This window comes from Cryptomeria japonica, chromosome 2 (genome assembly GCF_030272615.1).
Source record: "Cryptomeria japonica chromosome 2, Sugi_1.0, whole genome shotgun sequence".
NCBI classification, from domain to species: domain Eukaryota; kingdom Viridiplantae; phylum Streptophyta; class Pinopsida; order Cupressales; family Cupressaceae; genus Cryptomeria; species Cryptomeria japonica.
The window spans coordinates 421,395,141-421,409,770 of NC_081406.1; positions in this window are offsets into that span (position 1 = coordinate 421,395,141).

Below are 14,630 nucleotides of genomic sequence, written 5' to 3' on the forward strand. Positions count from 1 at the left end.
ATAGTGACCATAACGAGTGCGAAACGCTGTCTTATGAATATCTGCATCCTGGATACGCAACTGGTGATATCCAGATTTTAGGTCAATCTTAGAGAATATCTTGGCTCCTTTTACTTGATCAAAAAGATCATCAATACGAGGCAAAGGATATCGATTCCGGATGGTTACCTTTTTTAGCTGTCGGTAATCAATGCATAACCGAAGAGAACCATCCTTTTTCTTAACAAAGATAACAGGCGCACCCCAAGGAGAAACACTAGGACAAATAAATCCCTTGGCTAACAACTCTTCTAGTTGTAACTTCAATTCACTTAACACCTGAGTGGTCATCCGATATGGAGCTCTCGAAATAGGTTCTGCACCAGGAACCAAATCAATGTGAAAATCTATGTCTCTCTTTGGAGGCATACCAGGAATATCTAATGGAAATACATCAGCATACTCTTGAAGAATAGGGTGACTATCAAGAGCGATTTCTCGACTCTTTAACTCATCCATGTCCTCAAGGGTAACTGCAAAAAGCTGACACCCTCTATGCATGCACCGCTTAAGTTGCATAGCAAAGATCATACGTAAGGATATTGGTCTCTGAACTCCAACAATTTTCACTTCCTTGCCAAGGTCATCTAAACACTCCACTGTCTTCTTGCGACAATCTACGTGAGCATTATGAGATGATAGCCAATCCATTCCCAACATAACTCCATAAGAACCCAAAGGAATGACTCGAAGGTCAACTGAAGTAACTATGGTTCCTAAATTCAACTCACAACTGGGAATAAAGGCATCTACAGAAACATGGACACCTATTGCCAACTCTACTTGCCACCTATTCATCTCCTTAGCAGACGTGAGTCCACACTGCTCCACAATAGATGAAGAAATGAAAGAATCTGAAGCTCCAGAATCAAAAAGTACAGAGATAGGGATTCCACGCAACATACCTACTACTTCTATAACTGTACCTTGATGATCAGCTTGGCGGTTATCCACCGCTGCGAACACTCTGTGAGATCTGCCCACATCTCCCACTGTAGGCTCTAACGCTGCCGGCCATTGACTACCTGTGTTGTGGAAATGCTGAGGACACTGCGCAGCTCTGTGACCATACTGCCCACAAGAGAAGCAAGCTCCTCTATTACTTGTCGGACCATTGGATTGCTGATAATTTCCCTGGCTAGGAGCATGAGATGCACTTTGTGAGGATTCCCCTGTAGGGCCTTGTCTGCCCCTCTGCCAATTTCTGTTTTTCCTAAATTGAGCATTGCCACCTTTCTAGCTTTGGAACTGTTTCGATTTTGATGGTTGCTGCTACTGTGGTCCACCCTTAGCAGGTGCCTGCGGAGCCTTAAATGGTGCAGCTGACTGAAATTGATTACCACGAGCTCTATTCCCACTAGAAGGAGCACTCCCTATCTGCACACCTGTTTGCCCACCAAGAGCACGACTAAGGTTTAGCTCTACCAATCGGGCCTTTGCCACAGCTGTCTCTATTGAGGTTGGCTCGAACACCCTAACACCTCCACTAATGCGATCATTCAAGCCCCTCAAGAAATGTTGTATGAGCATAGCCTCATTATTACCAATTCCAGCATAATGCTTGAGCTCATAGAATATGTGCTCATACTGGTCTACCATCATACCATACTATCGCAGTGCATGGAACTCATCTGCCCGAGTCTGTTTCCACTGAGGCGAGAGAAACCATGCCCTGAATCTTTCTAGAAACAGCTCCCATGTCACAATGTTAATGCACACACTGATCATTTCCTCCTCCAGTCTCCACCAGATTGATGCAAAGTTTTTGAGATGCATAATAGCACATCTTGCCTTGGTGTTGCTACTATATGGAAACATAGCAAAACACCTATCCAGACTGATAAGCCAAGTCTTCGCCTCTAGACCAGTGCCCATACCATTAAAGAAAGGAGGATTGGACCTCATCAAGTCCTTTATGTGACCCAAAGAAACTGGATCTTCATTGTTTGCAATCCCTATCCTTCTGGGTGATCTTTTCCCTCTCTCTCTCTTCTGGCATTGGCTGAACAACCTCAGGCCTAGGGCCTAACCTAGCAAGAACCTCCTGAAACATTTGTCTCAGCTCTTCCCTTTCGGGAACCTGCTCTTTTGCATGAGGTAAGTCCTGATGAACAGACTGTTCTGGCTCAGCACTAACATGAGTAGGTGGTGGTGAAGGACTATGATGATCAAAATCACGGCCTCGTCCTCCACCTCTTCCTCTACCTCTGCCTCTATTGCGACCACCCATATGGCCACCTCACCTAGCTCTCCTAGCCATGACTGAGTACTACAAAAGAGAAAAGATGTAGACTTATAACAAGGATAAACAAGGAAAACATAAATGTTAGGACCTAAATAAAAATCAAGTTGAATAGGCACACTACAAACCCAGAGTACCCAATGTTGAAACTTGGTTATGATACTAAATGTAATGCCCCGTCAGGAACCCTAAAGGAAAACATCATAATCTATGCAACTAAGGGTGAAATAATTTTTATTTTTTTTTTAAAATGCATGAATTAAACCTTAGTACATCTAATAACATAGCGGAAGTTTTACACCTGAATTTCCTAAGGGTTGCCAACGAATATTACTTCATAAATTAAATATTTAAGATAAAATTTCCGCAATGAAAGAATCTAAATTTCTTCAAGCAATCATATATTATATACATTAGAAATCAGTAATTGAAGTAGCATATATTACAATATTTCTTTGCTTTCAATATTCAAAAATACATGTTTTCAAAAAGAAATTACATCATGAGCTAAAATGATACCAAATGATAGTTACATATAGTTTCTTTTCAAAACCTCTAGTATTTAACTGAAAGATGGATAGGAAGAAGAGTTGGTACATGAATCACGATCCAAGATCATCAGCGAAGTCCTTCCTCGCCCAAAGATACGTACCAGAACATCCGATGGGAAGTGACACTACCACCCGACCATGTGATTCCGAAAAGGAACCACCCCACCGTGCTGGAGATAGTAGATAACCCTCAAGCAAGCAAAATGATACAAGAACAAAAGGACTACAAGACTCCACTTACATTTATGTGACCCAACTCACAAAACACTAGTGACTCTAAGGAGAAAGTGTCATCGCATGTCTTACGGTGGATACCATGGTACAGCCTCCATAGGTCCTGGCCCCCATCCTGGGTTATCCTAGTGACCTCTCCCGAACCTCCGATTCCAACTAAGACTCATGTGGACCTTACCAATCATCTCATGAAGACAAGGTGGTAAGTTTGCCATTCCAGGCCTTCTCGCTACATTATGAGCCCTATACTAGCACTCACCTATGTGCGAGGCACATTATTTCATTTAACTTTTATTCTACCCTTCCCTAGTCATTTATTAGGTTTTCACTTTCTTAACCAACTTCCAATGGGTTATCCTGTCACCTCTTCGGCACGGTTCCCGCTCGAAAGCCACTCTCTCTCTTAGGACACTATGGGTTAGTTCTATCTACAGAACTCTATGGCGACACAGATAGCCATTCCCAAACTTGACCTACCTCAAATGAAAGATACAAAATTACTAACCTAAGGTTTGGCCATCACAAACAACTCATAGTGGCTCACTCCCTTAAGGTTATACATCTAAATATACTGGCCAAGACACAACACAAGACAAATTGACAACATGACATAATGTACTTAGTTGCGACCACCATATAAAACAAGATAATCCTATGTACCAATACCTATCACAAAATTAACTTGCAAAACGTAAACATGTTGTCAAGACACAGAGAACAATATGGTCGGTAAAACACATAATTTTACACTTAATGACAAGTTTAAGAGTTCTATTACTCTTGTTAACAACTATAGGTATGTTACCTTAATAATTTCCATTTATACAAATAAATGAAGATTAAAATAGAAATATTCATTTCATCAGGGAAATCTTACAATAAAACGTAATACATTTCTTTATAGAAAAATGCCTTTATTTTTATTTATTTATCTTTTTAACACAAGAGTGTTACATCATTCTTCCGAAAAATACGGAGAAGTACACTAATCAGACTCTACATGATCTAAAGGAGTATATCCTTCAGATTTTCTTTTACTTCGGGGAAAGTACCCCACAGACTCATTATCACTCAAGGGGGTATACCCCTTCGACGAGTCAGAACTTATAACTATTGACTTTTCAGGCAAGCACTCCAACTTGGGTTCTTTTCCTTTTTCAGTGGTAGCTTCTTTGGTTGGGCTCTGAATAGGACTTTTTTCTATTTCTTTGCTCCCTTCTGGAGCTGGGTTCTCTTCAGCAGGGTTGTCATCCACAATGGGCTTGATAGGAGTCAAAGAATCTTTCTTGACTTTTAGGTAGTGAGCATAACCCGCTACTGATTTGCGAGCTGTCTGTTTAGCTCGTACCATCTCTGTAACGTATCAATAGTAAACTATTACTTCCCAGAGCTCTCCTAGAGCTATGTCAAATAAATCTTAATATCTAGGTGTTGAACGTAATCATACCTTTCTTCCATTAAGAAATTTGAACTTAAAACTATTCCACTTCTTTAGTCCTAATGTAATCACAACTTCTACTATATGATTTTATTTAACAAACCCTAACGAATAACTAAAACATAACCATAACTATTTCATAAGCATGATATATAACTGAGATTGTAAATAATAATGATTATAAACTAAGAAATTCCTGACCTACTTGAAGCGCTGATCAATATGCAAGACCTTGACGCCCGCTTGCTGATAAATATACCTTGCTTGCGATCCTTTTCACCAATGCTTCCAGCTCTATCAAAGAAACAGGCAAACTACTCTCTCTTGATTCTATCGACCACTATCCTTTCTAAAACATCTCTCAATTCATACTATAAAAACATACACTATCCTCTCTAACTCTACTCTCCTCTCTACGATCCTTCGTCCTTCCTTGGATGTCACCAAAAGCCTTCCTTTTCCTCTCTACCCACACCCCTTTTTATACTAAAAGAAAACATCCATCGCTCCCCTAAATCTGGCTTAGTGATAGCCATCGACTGAGACTCTTTTTCTACTAACTCTTCTACTTCCTCCACGCAGGGAGTCCATCTCTAGTTAGCTTCAGTCTTTAGCGCTCCTTGATAACGATTATGACAACTATCGGCTGGGTGGAGAGGTTAATTCATTACTTCATTCACTGATGCATTTGCAAACAACGACTTGAGCGTTCAATCTGCCAGGTCTAGAGTCCATTAAGGATTATGACTTAGTTTCCACCTTGCGTGCTAGTTCATTCTCCTTTCAAACCGGTCAATCAGCTGTTAGTTGCCAACGAACTAGAGCTCATGGAGAAACTGGACATGGAGAGGTGATAGTTTATCGTTTTAGACTGCGAGAGGTGTCCTCCATTACTTGCTGACTGAAGTGTACCCGCAGGAACCCTCACCTCGCTTGCTGTCTGCTGAGTTATGGCGGAAGAGGGAGACATGGTGTGCGAAGGAGGAGGGTAGTCGGTGGTAATACCGACCCCTCCCTATATTAAGGGGGGTGGTCGATATTACCATCAACCACCATAGACCAAACAACAAAACTTAACCTCTGCCACCTTTTATAAGGTCGAAACTAATTTTTATTTGTTTTCTTTTAATATACTTTTGTTATTACGTTTTAATATCATTCCTTTGTTATATTTTAATAATTAATTAATGACTTTTGTTAATATAATTATTTAAATATTAATCCTTCCTTAGCAATCATATTTGTAAATGTGTATTTTGGTTTTCTAATATTTATAATGAGTGGCGTTTTCTTATATATAAATATATTCAAATAATTGAATTATGTATATATTACATGTTCGAAAAGTCTATAAAACATGATATATCTATAATTCTAATTATATACACGCATAATCCAAAATCACAGTAAACCGATGGCGATATAAACTTCTGATAATACGATCACCTTATCTCAACTCAAATAACTACTTATCAGTGACTATTGCCTTCCGAGTATATTATGTCCTTATATTTATTCAAATGATCGAATTGCAACCATCGAGATAACAAGTTGATAAGATTCATATCGACTCATACTAAGATATTAACTCGTCCTTTATAAACAATATTAAGTCACTAGATCACTTGATTCTTTTTCCTCCAATTATCAAAACTACTCTTTACTCTTATAGACGTAATAAATGTAACAATTACCAATGACATACAAAAATTGGGAACACTGGACACGCAAACTGAGCAAGCATCATGCGACTTTTATAAAGATCAAACAATAAAATTTGAAGACCAAACCAATTGATAGAATGACTAACTGAAGGCACTCACCCGAGTGTTACTGACTAAAAATAGGGTCAACTACTATCTCCTTCACTTCCATCGAAAAATATAAGGCACGCTCAGACCTGTGTAGCCAGGTGGAGACGATACCCCGTACCTACCCGGTACTTGTACCTACAACATCCTGCATCACCGACCACACATGCATATATACATATATAGAAATTTTAACATACACACCGATGAAGGAGATTCGCAACGTTCCCTGTCTCACCGAGGTGAGTGAAGGAAAATCGTCCCCATGCATCCCATACACTCGCAGATACACAACACACAGTGCATAGATGAAGTAAAGCGTCAGTACATAGCAATGAACCATATAATGCCATAAAACATAAATACATAAATACTGCAAATAAAACATATGTCTCATAATCAGATAAAACATGAAACAATGTTATACAATTCTAAATAACCAATGATAATGTATCCACTGAGAATAATAAGAACAAAGTATCAGTTCAAACGAGTAAGGGTACTACAGAAGGTTGCAGAGGATCCGACGACGCATGTGATTTCGGAGCCTGAAGATGCATATTTGTTAGCTATTGTGAAATGGCAAAAGACACATGGCGCAAGCCCAGGTGGAGGTCCAGCTCGTGGGTCCCACTGAGGTGGTGCTGAGGTGGTGATGAGGTGGTCGACAAGCAAGCAGATAGGTGGCGTACATGTGGCAGTGAGGTGGCAGATTGATGAGGTGTCATCCAAGGTAGCACCCAGTGGACCCTATCGGCGAATCAAAGACTGCCACATGGCAGGGCGTTAGGCCAAAATCAGGGAAAAATCAAAGTTAAAATCAAATTTCATATATAGTTGAGACTATATAAGAAAATCCAAAAATTTAAATGATGTGCACATATTGAGGATTAATTCGCCCAGAGGCTCATTTTTGCTCAAACTATCAAGTATTATATATCACCGGAAATCTCTCGGGATAAGAAATCGAATCATGTAGTTAGTTTCAAAAAACATGGGATATTTCGAGAGCAGTTTCTACAGGAAAGAGGAAGAAAATGAATTTCAGTTTGAAGAGAAGACACTTGGCAGTGTGTTATGCAAATCTGATTTTTTTCCCTCCTCTTTTTATTCCCATTTCTTCTCATTTGTAAGGGTTCCAGAATTTTTGGAGGAATGGCTCCAAATTTCATGGCTTCCATTTCTGAACTTCTTGACCCAAACTTGTAAAGCTCTTTGGTTTGTTTCAGGGTACAGAGATTACATTGCAGGATGTCTGTTTGTTTTCTAGTTGCAGATCTTACTTGTGTCAGGCATGAGTAAAATTCCCACAATATTGTCTCTGTGTATGTATTTCATTATTATGAATTGAATCCTTAAGGAGGATGAAATTTGTCAATTTCAAGGAGATTGTGTGATTGTTTATAGGTATCCTTCAATGAAGGTTTTAAACTCTGTAATCAGTCATGAATAAATGGAATGTGTCCCAGATCTGATAATTCTATGAATGGAATTGAGTAATGCATTAGTATAAGGTGTTAATATAGGGATATTGTTTAAGGAAAACCAATTTGTAACTAGGATACACATTTGCAATTCTTTGTGTGTCTCCATGCCCAATGAACAAGGCATTGGTCTTGCAGATTTGGGGATAGTTTCAGATTAATTCATTTAAAGATTTTTTTCCCTTTATGTTTAGGGGTTTGTGTTCTATTCTTTCCAAGCTCTATTTCATCCTATTGTTTGTACAAATCTAGCCAATCTGTAGTGTTTTCTAGCTTGTTGAGCTTGTGAAATGATCTATCTGCCTATTGTTTGATGCAGTCATAAGTGTGTAATGAGTTAATTTCATGCATCAAAAGGGTGTCCCGCCTAGGTATAGGAGAACCTGAAGTGTAGGAGTATCAATTAGGGTCCTATGTTATGTTGTCCAAGCCCTAATATTTTTAATAGACTGAAATTGGCCATTGCATAGAAGGATTGTAGGTGTACTTGGGTTAATCATTTTTTATGAACAACAAAAATGGCGACTCTGCTAGGGAAGCTGAATAGAAATTGCCTAATTTCATCCAGTTAGTCTGTCCATAGAGAATGTATAGAGTTTGAAAATGTCTTTTATGGTTGAGGAATTTAGTATTATGTTATGTGGTTGTAATGGTGTTGTCTGCTATCAGAAAAAGTTTCTTGTGAAGAATTAGAGAAAATATACATTGTTGAGAGTTGTAAGAAGTCCTTACAACTATTTATGAATTCTTCTCGATGTCATAATTGGGTGGTGACTCTAGTCTCTATACCGGTGCTTGTAGGAAGTTTGTATTCCAATATTTTCACAAGATTAGTAGATAATTTGATAAATCACATTGAGATGCAGATGATTAAATTAGTTGTATGCTTAGATAACTTCTTCATCATAAAAGTTTGATATAAAGTGTAGTAGAAAGATACACATAGATTTGGTGTTGATTTCCCAAATCCATATGTGTTAAATAGCCTGGAAGAGTGTTTATTGCAGCAAGATTGAAGGAGACAATAAAGAATTTAAATATGTGTTGAATGGCTTTCTGCTATTCAAAATGTCCTCTATGCAAGAGGTGGCGACTCTGAGGTAAAAGACCATGCTGAAAGTGGAAGTTAATCTTTAGATCTACATGAGTTTACAACTGCAAACACCCAGGTATTTTTAGAAGTTTCAATGCAAGACATTTGTTCTGAAAATTTGAATGTGTAAAATAGTTTTCCCATTAAGTGAACAACACTAGTAAGAGGGAAAGAGAGGATTTACAAACTTATTTGCTTATCTTTTTTGCTGAGTATCCAGTATATATGTTCTTACGTAGTATGCAAATTTGAAGAAATCTTTGTGTCAAGAAATGTTATGAATAGATTTGAATGAGGATATGTGCTTGAAGTGTTTCATTATTCAGCTCAAGGTTGTGCAATTATTTGTAGAAAGGAAGAAGAAATGAGTAGTGAAGTTTTTCAGCGTTGTGTATTTCCACATATGACCATGCCTAGTGAAGTATCACAACCATGTAATAGGAAATGTTTCAGTATGAAGTATTATGCTGCTCTAAATTTCAAAGATATTCTGGGTTACCCAAATCCCATACCCACAGAAATTAGAAAGTATTTGCCAATATTCAGTGGGAAGAAATCAGAATCGACACATTTACATTTGAAAAGATTTTCAGATTTGATGGGAGAGTTTGAAATTTGTCAAGAAGATGTGTGCATGAAGTTATTTATCCAGTCATTGAAAGAGGATGCAAGGGATTGGTTTTCCTTTTTGCCAGTAGATTGTATTTCCTCATGGGAGGAATTGATTTTAGATTTCATAGACCAATTTGCTGAAAAGGTGAGTGATTGTGATTTGTTGAAAGAGTTCACGTACATACAAATCAAGGAAGATGAATTGGTACCAACATTTATTATCAAGTTTTCACAAACATTATCTAAAATTTCTAGGAAGTATAAGTTTGATGATAAAGCATGTCTAGATATTTATATGAGTGCTTTTGGTAAGAAGACGGGTTTCCTATTGAGAAACAAAGAACCCAAGACTTTGTATGAAGCTTTTAACACAGCTAGGGACATTGAAAATAATTTAAAATTTGGGATATCCAAGAGATTTGTGTTTGTTGTTGTTTCTTGTCAAAGTACCTTCAATGGTAAAATACCATGTGAAGCTGAACAAATCATTCCTTGTCAAGGTGCGTCTAGCTCTCCTATTCCAAATGGTTTTGTTGATGCATGTAATTCAAATTTAAATGAGAGTCAAGAATCTTTGTTGTTAATGCTGGTTGTCTCTCATAGTAATGATGGAATGATCAGTGGGAAATATTGTGATAATGCTGATACAGAGGTAGATTTGTATAAAGGATATGTACCATTTGATTTGTATGCCAGTTATGTTGATTATGTGACTGCAACTTATCAAGTAAATCATGTATCTCCCAAGGGTTATAATAGTGAAATTAATTAGCATGATAACCGTCGGTCTTTACATGCTGCTGATGTATTTGATGTTGAAGTACCAAATATTAAGGAATCACAAAATGTTGCTGATTATGCAAGTGAAGATGTGCAACATGATGTAAATCAGATTTTGTTTAAGTCTCATAAAGCTGAAAATGAAATTGCGGATAATGTTGATAGTGTTTTCATTGCAAGTATACCTAGTGATGAATGTGTTTAAGAATGGAGTGGTGCTGCTGATTATGAGGATACTGAGTTCAATTTTCAGCACCTTGAAAGTATACACATGGATAATGAAGAGCAATTTCAGAATGAGAGTGATCTTGGCACAAGTTTTTCATTTTCTTATGATCAACAAATGAATGTCAGTCATGCAGCTGATGATGGTTATGAGAATTCTTATTATTCATCTTGTGAAGATGATATAAGAGGAGACCAAGTTATATACTTCAATCATGAATTTGAGAATGAAACTATTTTTGAAGATAAAAATATATGTGATAGTGCGGATAATGTTTTATTTTCAGATTTAAATGAACCCATATTTGAATGCTTTCAGAATTTAAAGTACCATGAAGAGGATGCAAATGTTGATAGTATGCTTCAACCGAATATGGAGTTCTTTGCCTTTGATATTAATGTTCATGGTGCTGATTTCATTATGGAAAATGATGAAGTTTCCCCTTGTGTTGAACAAGTTTGTAATGTTGATGAAGTTCCGAACAGCAGTAGCATGTGTTGCAAAATTTTACTTCATGATGAAGATAAGAGGCATGGGTTGTGTGATGACTACTTCAGACCACAAATGGAAATTTTTCATGTGGATGTAAGTCTAAATGAGAAAGACTTAGCTGAGTATTTTCTTCAGCCAGAGGTATGCATTCTTTTCCATGATTGGGATATTGAGGATGCAGATGTGTTGAGTTTGATGAACAAGGATAGTATAGAGTGTGATCAACATAGTGAAGTATCACATCTGGATCATGATATTTATGTTCCTTGTTTGCATCAATTGGTTAGTAATGCCCCCAATTCTATGAATTTAAATGATAACAAGGTGAGTGTTGATAAGAACTACAGTGGTGAGAATGAATGCTTTATTTTTTAAATTCATCATGATGATGCCTTTGCAAATGATATAATTGATTGGGATAGTGAAATGTATGGCAAATTGTGGGAAGGCCTCTATTGTGAATTGTCTCATGAGTTTACTTTTGAAATAGTGTGTGATTACAAAGTTCAAAATCAGACAAAAGGTGTGCATGCCAGCTGTTACAAGAATGAGATGAAAGAGGTTGATTATAAGGATTATGCTCAGTTGTTATTGAAAGGTACCTTTGTTTGGATCATGATGTTAGGCGATGAGAATCCGATTTTTGACAGAGGTAAATGCTGAGGAAAGTGGAGTAGTTTATATTCAGTTGTTAGTATGTTTGTATATCTTGTATAGCTTCTTTTCTTTAGTTGTGTGGTTTTCAATAAAGTGCCCTGTTGTTTGGGTAGAATAAGGAGCCCTTTGTTTTTGAGAAGAGAAGAGAGAGTGATCCATTTTTGGGTGGTCTGCTTAACAATAGATTCTGAACTCCTGTGTTGATCTTGCAATCAACCATCCCCAGTCAGAGCCACTATTGTGACTCATTAAATTTGAGTGAATTTTAGAGGCCCATTTCAAAATTTCGCTCTACATTTCCAAATGATCATAAAATGAGTCAGTTTGAATGGCCTAGTTAGAGAGAGGGTAAAATGGAGCCAGTTGATTTTCAAAGGGTAAGGCTTGGGAAGTGTGTCCTACACCTTTCATTTGGCCAATGTAGTGTTTTGAAACTTTCAAAATTCAGTTTGGATCAGTTGATCAAGCACCCATTTCAAGGGGTGAGCTGAAAGTGCATTTTAGGTGCAAATGCAGACTTTACCAAGTAGCCTACTTTGAGTGTTTATATATTTTGGCCTATTGATCATCATGAATAATTTCAAAATGGATTCAATTCTATGCATAAATGTGAGTTAGCATACAAAATTTCAGGTCCTTATGAATCCATTTGCTCAGTTTGCCAACCTCAATCTATTTGCAATTTGTATGGTTTGACAAGTCCCTATTTCAGCTGCTAGTCGGAGCCCTTTTTTGCATAAGTGTAAAAGTTGCCTCGTTGAATGTCATGTTAGAATGTTTTTTCTGGGCTATTGTTGGTATAAATGAAAAGCTATGTTTCCAGTTTCAAGCTCCTGCCAATCCATTTAATCGGTTTTCAAAAGGGTTTCTTGAGCCATCTGTTTCAGTGTTCAATACTTTCATTGCCACATTAGTTAAAGTAGCCATTTTCATGAGTGCACCATTTGCAACCAGTCAGCCTATTAGTCGAACTGAGAATTCTAAGTTTTGATATGTACTTTAAGGTACCTATGCCTCATATTTGAGGGTTTGCGGAGATCGTTTGATATTTTTAAGAAAGACATCATGAGTTGTCGGTGCATTGACTTCATTAGGCCAGCAATGTCGACAAAGCCAGTTGGTCATTTTTGACCATTAATATCTCTTTGCTCGGGATTCTTCTTGAAAAACCGTTTGGAAGAGTTCATGCTTGTATATCAGAGTACACACCTATCAGATAGCAAGGTCCAAAAAAGGTGTTTTGACCAATTTGAAAAATTACATCTTCATGATTAAATGCGAAAATGTGGCGCAGGCGCCTGAAAGTTGCAAAACTTAGTTTGATGATCCGAAAATGATGTCAATCGATTGCAGATGTATGTTTAAGGTTCTTGAGGCATTTTGAAGGTCAGTTGCATGAAAACAAATTTATTTTTAGTCAGACCCACTTTGGGGCTCGACCTGGCTCATGCCTGATGGTTTTGAATTCATGGTATTGTATATCAATGTCAACTCGACTGTAATTCGCCAGTAGGATGGTGAGAGGAAACTTCAGTGTACTTTTCATTTATGGATTGATGGATGTGTATCTTGCATACTAGTTGCAAACCTCAAATAATTCAGAGAGATGTCAAATTTACCAATATATTATTAAGTGAAAAATGGAAGCGAAAGTAGCAGATTTTGGATTTTCAAGGGAGGAGTCATCTTGTGAAGTAACTCATGTCGATGGATACATTTAGTTACCTTGATCCTTAATATGCCATAGCGAACAACTTGATAGATAAAATTGGTATGGAATGGGTAAGACCCATTGAAGTTTTCAGCAAATCCCATTGGTCAGGTGTAATGACAAATTTTATCTTTTGTTTGATTTTCCCTCAATGGTGTAGCAATTTAGAGGCCAATTAAACTCTAGAAGAATTGCATTGTGCCTCCAAAGTATTCCCTGTTGCATGGAATTAGGAGAGGCAGCATTGAAAACCAATGGCAAAGGCAGCAATCCAGTTTCCCCTCACGTGCTCTCCCCTCTCACGTGGCATGTAAAGCAATATAAAACTCTAACCAAATGCATTGGCAGCATCATAGTCTTTAGCATGGTATGTAGTTTTGGAAGACTATTTTTAAGTCTTAGCAAATGCAATTTGACAGATCCTTCCTCCTCCTGTGTGGATTTGATACAGGATGCACATACTTCTACAAATGGATTCGGTAAGTATGAACCTAGCATCCCCCCACATGGAAACTAGTAATGGCAAAGTGGCATGGTTGAATGCCATTCTAAAACTCTCAAGCATAATGCAATTCATGAGGTTTAAAATGTGAAGCCTGGGCATGAAGATGGCATGGAGGAGAATGCAGAAAGCTTTCAGCTCCCTCCGCGTGGGCCTGTTTGAAGCTGCAAATACCATTCTAAACTTTGAAGTTAATGCAGCAGGCAACGTGGAGAGTTGGTGCAGCAGCACCTAAGAGATCAACAAACAAAATGAAGCCAATGAAGATAATGAAGACATTAGGAGATGAGAGGATGATGAACAAGATCAATTATTCCATATTAAAGCCTATTATGGCTTTTGGCAATTCAAAATGTATCAAGTTGGATAAAATTGTCAAAGTTGCAAATTTGTCCTAAAGGACCCAAAATTTGAATGTAATAGGGTTAGATGAGTTTTGATGTTTTGAATAAATGTAATAAGGCCTAAAAGGTCCAAAAATGTCAATTAGGAGTGTCAAGTTATTGCTAAGATGAATCATGTAATATTTGAAATTCAAAATGCAATGGCTTGTTAGTAAAATGGTGGGAATTAGTTTTTAGGGAGTTTTAACCCAAACTAATCCTCAAAACCAATTGGAAATGGTTGGGGAAGTTATTAGAAGGCTATATAAACCTTTTTCAATGCCTTGTACGGACATGGGAACCTGTGTACAGACGGGAGCAGCAAAAAGGCAATAAAATTCATATTTTCAAGCAATTTTAAGGAGTTTTTGGTAT